Source organism: Palaemon carinicauda, chromosome 4 (assembly GCF_036898095.1).
Source record: "Palaemon carinicauda isolate YSFRI2023 chromosome 4, ASM3689809v2, whole genome shotgun sequence".
NCBI classification, from domain to species: Eukaryota; Metazoa; Arthropoda; class Malacostraca; order Decapoda; family Palaemonidae; genus Palaemon; species Palaemon carinicauda.
This window is the reverse complement of record NC_090728.1, coordinates 140,654,318-140,661,291: the sequence shown is the minus strand read 5'-3', so window position 1 is coordinate 140,661,291 and position 6,974 is coordinate 140,654,318.

The window sequence follows — 6,974 nt, the reverse complement described above, 5'->3', positions numbered from 1 at the left end:
ATCAATTTAGAATACAGATTAACACCTTTGAACTTTGAACGTTTGACAGAGGTCAATACACGTTCCAGAGATAAGAAAAAAAAATTTTTGAACAAAAATGTTTCCCCTCCTTTCATTCGCAATATAATGCAAGTCTGGCAGTTTAAAAAAGCTGCTTTATTCCATAAAATTTTTCCCCCTTTGGTTAACGAATCAACAGTTAATTTTACATTACCAAACAATTTTTAATTAAGATAATTAGGAGGAAACTTTTAATGTTTGCTAACGTGTAATCTTGACGACGTTGTACAAGCTTTTTTTTACCTTCTTATCTCCTGTTTATCAACAAAATCTTATAAAGTTTTCTATTGATTCTATTCCAACCTTTGCCGACTTTTCGGTCTTCCATAATATATATTTACTCCCTAAATAATCTCTGATGGCATTGAATCTTATAACATCTGAAAGTTTATCACTTGAGCCTCATTGAGTTCTTTATAAAGGACGGCTTTTACTTGTTCCCATTAAACCCAATTCATTGAAGATACTTAATCCATATCTTTCATTGTTCAGAGTAACTCAAATTTAGTTAGAATAGATACTCACCAGAACGTCAGCTTGAAAAGCCCAACCCACCACTATGGTGCCCAAACAGAGCAGTGGCCTATTATTATTATTATTATTATTATTATTATTATTATTATTATTATTATTATTTGCTCAGCTACAACCCTAGTTGGAAAAGCAGGAGGCTATAAGCCCAGGGGCCCCAAAAGGGAAAATAGCCCAGTGAGGAAAGGAAACAAGGAAAAATAAAATACTTTAAGAACAGTAACAACATTGAAATAAATATTCCCTAAATAAATTATAAAAACTTAAACAAAACAAAAGGAAGAGAAATTAGATAGAATACTATGCCCGAGCTTACCCTAAAAAAAAAAAAAGGGTAAACAGCTTTAAACTTACAATCCCGGTGTACCGGTTTCAAATTACCCCCTCCAAATCTTACCCCCGGGTAATTTGAAACCGGATTCAAACTACCGGGGGGTAACTTGATACCGGTTTCAAGCTACCCCCGGGGGTAATTTGAAACCGGTTTTATGCTACCCCCTTGGTTTCAAATTACCCCCCTCGTTTTTGCACAGGAACTCATCATTTATGAATATTAATAAATTGCTTTTGATCAGGGCAACACAATCATTAGGTAATATGTATATACATGTACTGTTTCACCTATTGGTATCGTTTATTAATATCCAGCCTTTATCCGTCTTATGTTTATATCTTAGCTAATAAATGTCGGATATTCCATTATTAGAAATGGGCGCATATTTGACCGAGACAGGAAGACGAGGTGAAATTTGATTTTGACGGTTATTTTTTCCATTATTTGAAATATTTCATAATTATATTGCAAGCAAATATTATATAAGGTATAATCAACATATTGATCATAAGTATATATGTATACACACACACACACACACACACACACACATATATATATATATATATATATATATATATATATATATATATATATATATATATATACTGTATATATATATATATATATATATATATATATATATATATATATATATATATATATATATATATATATATGTGTGTGTGTGTGTATATATATATATATATATATATATATATATATATATATATATATATATATATATATATATATATGTATATATATATATATATATATATATATATATATATATATATATATATATATATACACACACACACATATATATATATATATATATATATATATATATATATATATATATATATATATATACAGTATATATATATATATACATATATATATATATATATATATATATATATATATATATATATATATATATATATGTGTGTGTGTGTATATGTATATATATATATATATATATATATATATATATATATATATATATATATATATATAATACATGTATATGTATTTGTATGTATGTTGTAAATACTATATCATTCATGATATCTGTAAATAATTGACACTTTTAATAAAGCAAGATTGTAATCAATTATAACAGTTTTAATAAAACAAGATACAGTACATGCTGTTTGCTTCTACTGTACTTACATTGGTTGTTTGTATACGAAAACACCTGGACTACGGAGAAGTCGTTACACTTTATAGCCCTCTATGGATGACATTGAACACAGCTTGTGTTAATCTCACAACTGTTGTTACTGATTTTATCCTAAAGGCAGGCAGCTGTGTGTTATCCTGGGCTAAATCTAATCCCATTTAAACCATCTTCCAGAATAGTAAGTGATGGATTCGTGTATGGATTTTTTTTTCTCTGTTGTTGATCTCGAAATGGAAAATTATTGAAAAACGGTGTCATAAAATGTTTAAGAATTTTACCTGAAATGTATCATAAAGAAAAAAAAACCTCGCCAAATAGTCACCTGTACATTTCCATGCGGTTTATATAACACTTCTGCCCTTTGTCATAGCTCCATTCTTTCTTATCACTCATTTCATCAAATGACAAAACAACAATACCTAGTAATCGAGACTTCATACCATCTTGAATGTCCTCTGGTTTAAAATGAATCGAGCTAACAGTAGCTTACACCACGTTAATTCTGTCTGCACGACGACATGCATGTTGGTAATTTATATTTGAGCTTTTATTTTTTACGTGCATAGCATCCAAATACTACGAAGTTACTATGCATTATCACTGACAGAATAAATGAATAAACAAAAAGATATACGGACACAAGGAGTTCTATTGTTATATTGCAACTATGGGTATGGTCAAACCATTTTAAGAGCAAACTCGGAGCCCAATAGCGGCATTGCCAGTTTTCTTGGGTCATTTTCAAAGCACGCCTGGCTTAGCCGCTTTAATCTATGGGCGAGCCAAGAATAGAAGAAAAGGGTCAACTAATAAGTCATTCACCCGGATTTGAACAGTCTAAGAATATAATCCTTTAATTTGATACTCTCCCTAAATTGTTTCCTTCGTTCTTTTTGTTTGCAACCACGTGGTGACAAGTTGAAACTCTTAAATATAACAAATAGCAAAATCGTTATAAAACCATTATCATACTAACAGAAATAATCTTAAATTTGATATCAAATGAATTCATTTCTCAATTCTGATTGATTATTAAAAGACAGGATTCTTTACAAAGGATTTAATTAACTATGTTTAATATGGTGTATTTACGTAGGTGATTGTATTGTTTTAGAATTTATTTAATTATTTGACAAAATTAATTTCTTTACAACAAAGCTTATATTAGCAAACGTGGTTATGGTGACTTCGTCAGATGAAGTTAGTGCTATCACAAAAGATTCAATAAATTAGTTCATTCAGACCATTTTCATGTCTTCCTTTATAATGTTATCAGTATGCTTAATACCCTTGACCCAATTTACCTTGCAAATCTGAAACAAAGTCGTTTTTTATAAGTTGGCTGCATCTGTACCACGTTTTATTGTTTGGTCAATTCCAAATTTAACAATTTCATTATCATTTTCCCATTTTTTTTCTTAATATTTAATTTAGTAAATATTTTTTTCCATGTAATGCTAAAACAGGGTTCATTATGATGGTTTTGATTTCAAATATTTTTACGGGTAATATCTATCTTTTTTTACTTAATAATTGTTTTGTATTAAGTTAGATGCGTCATAGTTTGTGTTTAATTGAAAGATAAGGCCAGTTAATGTATTGCCTTATTTATTATAGAAATACACATACCGTACATTCATTCGCTTGATATTTCTGTGCAAAACTGAATGTTTGTCATAATTTCTACTGTGTTTTTTTGGAAGCAAAAATCTATTGATGGTATTATAACTGTTCATTTGGAAGAGCATGCCAGGTAATATACGGTGCTTCACTAATTATAGAAAAAGATATACCGTTTAATATAGAAAAGGATATACCATACATTATAGAAAAAGATATACCGTACATTATCCTCAACAATCACACGAACAGAAATAAAATAAAATTTTACCTCGCCTTTATCACAAAACCTTGAATTACAGTCTGTGACTTTTAACGTGTCATAAAATTCACTAATACACAATTTTTGGTCTTAAATACCAGATTAAACTACTTTTCCTACTGCTGCGAAGCCCACAATAAAGGCATGATACATATTTGCGATGTCACATGATTTATTTATCATTCTGATGAGGGGGTAACTTGAAAACAGAGGGGGTAGCTTGAAACCGGTTTCAAACTACCCCCCCCCCCCCGGTAATCTGAAACCGGTTTCAAGTTACCGGGGGGTAATTTGAAACGGGGGGGTAACTTGAATCCTTTACACCGAGCTGGGAAGCCATGTGAAAGCTAGGCGAACACGTTAACACTGTACTAGCCAGCCAGGAGGCTTCTCTTAACTTTACATATTAAAGCCTTATATGGGCATCATCAATCGAGGTTTTAAAAATAACCTTTTTCTAAAGCTATTACATAATTTATTTGATAAAGGTCTTCTTTTTATACTTTAGTGTACTTAATGCCCTCTATCAATTCACTCAAAATATAATTCAAATTATAAATTTGGGATAAAGGCTAAGGTGTAACTATGGGAAAATCCGCATCGTTGTACCATGAAAAGTTAAAGAGCTCGGACGATGATAATAAACATTAGAGAAAACACTAGGGAAGTAATTAATCTGGAACATAAATTTTAATTTGTCCACGAATAATTCAGACACGCTAATCTCTTGGGAACTTCGGTGAATCGTCAAGAACCTACTTACTTTTTGCCTATCTGGTCCCGTACAGCAAGGGAACCCTACTCTCTACCAGGATTATCCTGCTCTCTACAGGACCTCTACGGTCGTTTTATAATGTTCATTAGGGAGCATTTAGCATTTCACAATGTGTATTGTTCGCTTACTGTTTGATCATCACTGTCAAAACACTCGCGGAATAAGAAAGTCTTCAGTTTCCCCTTGAAAGCCTTAATATTAAGTATACATATTTGCAGCGGAAGATGTAAGACTTTAGGAATTGGGTGCTGGATACACATTCAAAATGTCATCTCTGTACACTGAACCAACTCACAGTTGGTAAACTGAAACAAAGATATTCAGATGTACATTTTGACATTCAATATAAATATAATAAGAACCGATTTCTATTGGCAATTATGACTAGTCCTAAATAAGAATTATTTTAAGAAACTAAGCAAAACAGCATCTGAAATATTTTGACAATATCAAAGTTCAGCGGTGAAAGCAAAATATACATAAAAATAGAAACACGACGCAAGATAAATTTCCTTTACGTAATCTGTATCATAAAAATATCTTAATAGAATACAAAAAAATGTTACTTAGGGGCAAAATCTATATTTGTTTATATCTGAAGCCTGTAAACATCGCCCCCCATCCTCCATCAACTACTCTCTCTCTCTCTCTCTCTCTCTCTCTCTCTCTCTCTCTCTCTCTCTCTCTCTCTCTCTCTCTCGCATGTGTCCATTTATATTCATTAAAGAGTTTGGAAAGACCAAAGTAAGATGGTCACAGCGTAAAAAGAAGTGTTAATCTTACACTTTCCTCGAGTGCTATAAAATCATATTTACATTTCATATACAGTAATACGATGAAAATAAATTTCAAGTTTGGATTTACAAATCAGATAAAAAAGCCTGTGAGCGATATGATGATTGAAATAATGTCCTTAAAAGGAACCATAAAAATTATAAATATCCAAACTGGGTTAGTATTCAATCAAAATATCTCGGTGTATACAGTATGTCATAAAATTACTTCTCTCATTATTCTATAAGCTATGGTACATATTATTGTCAATACTTTCCATAAACTATCTAATATGATGAACGAATTATCCTAATGCAATTCAGAGGAAATCTCAAATATATTTCCCTACAGAGTACTGTATGATTTTTATATATTGGGCATAACATTCCTTTCGAAACATATCATACAGTAAATACCAGTATAGGAAAAATTATTGTGCACATTCACGAGTAAAGCTTGCGCACAACATTAATTTTAATGGTGATTTAGCAGATGGTTATTACCAAGTAATTACATGCAGATTGCTTTCTGAAATAACAGTCTGGACCTTTCAGGTTTATCTCCAGTCAGTCAGTCAGTAAGGCACTGAACACTAATGAAATAAAACTGAGAGAAATTTCCCGAATGATTTCTTCCCATCTGGACGATCTCTTAGTTCGAAATAGGGTCACGTTCTATAGTCGTATTGATTTCAGCTTCAACAGTAGATTGATATTTTCAGTAGAGTCGAATGAAGTCATCCGGTGACAGACTATTTCTGCACATGCCATATGCTGATACACGTTTGGTTTTTATGGGAATATTATGTAAAAGTTTTATAGATTTGTTAAAATCGTTACTATGTAAATTTACAACCAACACCTCACCCGTAAATTCGACATATATATATATATATATATATATATATATATATATATATATATATATATATATATATATACATATGTCTGTGCGTATATATATATATATATATATATATATATATATATATATATATGTATGTGTGCATGTATATATGTATATATTTGTACACATACACTTATATACATATATACATATATATATATATATATATATATATATATATATATATATATATATATATATATATATGTGTGTGTGTGTGTGTGTGTGTATGTGTGTGTGTATACGATAGGTTTTTGCACATTTAGACGTGTTTTTCATATTCAAATAAGCCATATATTTTTTAAACATTAATGTCTGGATTCTCTTAACGACCTCGGGATCAGAGCCCCAGGCGAAATCATGCAAAGACAAGAGCTTGTGACCGGCCGGGAGTCGAACCCTGGTCCGGCAAATTTGTAGAACAGTGACTACCACTCGGCCACCATATCACTTTATCAATGTTCCCCTTTAGCCAGAATATATTGAAAAAAATGCACTCTCTTTGCCCTTTTTAATTAGT